Here is a 2,912-nt window from a genome sequence, read left to right as displayed (position 1 = left end):
TATGAAAATAAAATTAAATGAAATTCTTACCGCTTTTTGTTACCTTGAAAAAATAGCCGAAGTCTCGTGTTAATAACGTGTTATAAAATAAACTAAATTTAGCAGAATAAGGCGTGGATAATAAGAGGAAAGAAAGCGAAAACTAAGCAGAGCAAAAATTTTAATGGCAGTATGTATCTGTTTCTTTTCTATCTTTTCTTTTACACAAATTGTGTCTTATATAAGCAAGAAACTATCATTACATACCAAGTGGGCAAGTTGCCCACCTTGACATCCACTAAATAAAAATATTAAATACCTAACACAAACTATATAATGGGGTGGGGTATATCCTGAAAAGTAGTAATTGTAGTCATCAAAAATAAATATGAAGAAAGTGAATTAAAAACAAATTAACCCCTCTTTTCTACATTTTTTAATCAAAAATTCCTTAGCAATTCACTTGCGGAATTTTTTCCTATGAAAATCTGCAAGAAATAGTCCTTCTTTCACAAAATTTTACCAAAACATTCTTGCGAACTTTTAATATATATGCAAGAAAATACGTAGGCAATTTATATGCTGTTTTAAAATCCCCATGTAATTTATTTGGGGATTTAAAAATCCGCAGGTAATAACCCACAAAATTTTTACCACCGGATATTTTTTAGTAGGAAAATCCACAAGAAACTTACATGCGAATTTTCATATATAATCCGCAAATAAATCACCATGTAATTTGCACTTTTCTAGTAGTGTGTAGCAATCAAAACGAACAAATATTGTGACAGAATAGAAGATTTGGAGGGATAACATAGCAGATTTAGAGGGATTGAATAGCATATGTAGAGGGATAGAATAGCTGATCTTTAGGGCTAGAATTGACTGATCTTTAGGGATGTAATCTTTATACCCTCTATTTAATGGAAAGACTCTCACTTTGAGAGGCATTCAACAGAAACTTGACAGCACCTGCATGCAACAATTGCACTGTGTGGTACAAACTAGCACATCCAAGAAAGTGTTGTTTAGTGGAATAGAATGATATTTAAGAAAGTGTTATTTAGTGGAATTAGAATGATATTTGTGATTAGTAACAAGAGACTACGTAGTTTGATGATTATGTTGTGATAATATAAGCTATATCTTGACTTATTTATTCCTAGAATCTATTTTGGATTGACTTTTAAGCTCTTTTTTAGTTTTAAAAGTGTTTGGGCAAAAACACTTCTTTTAGACCGAAAAAATGTACCCAAAAGAGCCGAAAGTCAAAAGTTAGGTGTTCCCAACTTATGACTTTTAGCTTTTAACATATATGTCACTTTAAAAAAACCATTCCAAACACTCCCTAAATTGCTAATTGCATCTTATCCCATCTATTTTGAACTTCTTACTCGATGTTTAACCTAATGCCAACACAAAGATATAGAAAATTTTTAATATGTTTGAAAGGAAGTTAGTCTGCAGTGGATTCAAAAGAATCCATAAACGTAATACTGATATTTGTTGTTACACTTACTACTACTTCTGTTTTTGTCAATATTCCTTTTATTAGCTAAAGATTTGTATGTCTGCGTTCCAAAACTGGGATAAAAGTAAGATTTAGAGTTAGGCAATTCCAAGATTGGATTGTTAGGACTTTTTCATAATCAAATTGAAAAGTGAAAGTCATGAATATGGTAAATTTTCTAATAAAGTAGTATTCAATTTGTATAATGTGCTTTACAATTGTGTACTCTTAAATGTCCGTCTCTATAAAAACTATTTTTGAGTTAGCATTTACAAAAAGAATATTAGCCTTGAATCAATAAACAAGAAGCTGCCGGCTTCCACTTTCTTGGTGCAGAGAAGAAGTTGAACAGCAACATGAAAGAATCGATAGGAGCACTGCTTTGTGAAGATCTCCACCAGCTACACCTTTCTTGATTAGTGAAATGATGTAGCTTATGAAGATTGAATCACAGGGTAATGTAATAGGGCCAGCCCTTGGCAATCCAAACTCTTCTTCGGACATGCTTAAAAGTTGCCTAATGACTTCATTTTCGAGGTAACCCAATGGAATGACAAAGCGGGCTTGATCAGCTGTATATACTACAAAATGGCCTTTCTCAACTGTAGAGGATGAAGATGTACTTCCCTTTCTTGGAATTGATATCCTCTTCCTCTGCATGGCTGCAAACTTCTACCATCTCTTGGCCATTTTGAAGAGTTTCTTGGTACTAAGCATTGTCATTTTCTTATTTGGAAGATTGAAAATAAGAAAGTAAAAAAGAAATTTAGAGACTTTTGATGGTTGAACAGATAATGCTTGTCGTTGATGATGAAAAGGCTCATGGAAGAGGGATTATTTATACAAAATGGAGCTGAAGTTTTTGTCACTAACCACCGAAGCAAAGCCATGTGCCGATGTCTGTTGGCCAAATTGGTATGGGGCATTATGGGGCCTAAAATTTGTGGATGAAGCTAGTTTAAAAATTTGAGATAATAGGTTTCTTCCTTTCTTCAGTTTGATGAACAACCGATTAGCCTTATTAGTTACTTCTCACCAATGCCAATAATTTGAAAGCATTAAATGAACAATGTCTGGTAAGAAGCAAAACCATGTTTCACTCTTTCCTTTGTCATGTAGATAGGTGACCTGTAGATTTCCATCTTGGCAATCAACTTCATCAATTCCTGTGGATTTTATTTTAAGGGTGTCCTTAAAATAAAGGTAGGGCCTAATGTTGTTCTTCACCAAATTAGTTGTCTTAAATAGTTGATAGTAACAGAGTAAGCAAATCCTTGTGAAGTTTCATGTGCCATTGTCTCACCAGTAGTCATCAATTTCTCTTAACCACTAAACATTTGATATGAAACTTGTCATAAACTTTTAAATATATATATTCAGACCCAAACATGTCAGCAAAACACAAGTATCCTGACATTCAAAA

General features: G+C 33.0%; 1 pseudogene; it reads right to left on the bottom strand.

Moving 5' to 3' along the window:
- Positions 1-1,707: 1,707 nt before the first annotated feature.
- LOC129887185 (auxin-responsive protein SAUR68-like) lies at positions 1,708-2,379 on the bottom strand (annotated as a pseudogene).
- Positions 2,380-2,912: the final 533 nt, after the last annotated feature.

Source organism: Solanum dulcamara, chromosome 1, assembly GCF_947179165.1.
Source record: "Solanum dulcamara chromosome 1, daSolDulc1.2, whole genome shotgun sequence".
In the NCBI taxonomy this organism is placed as follows: domain Eukaryota; kingdom Viridiplantae; phylum Streptophyta; class Magnoliopsida; order Solanales; family Solanaceae; genus Solanum; species Solanum dulcamara.
Note: the sequence above shows the minus strand (reverse complement) of the source record. Positions and strands in the feature narration are given on the sequence as shown.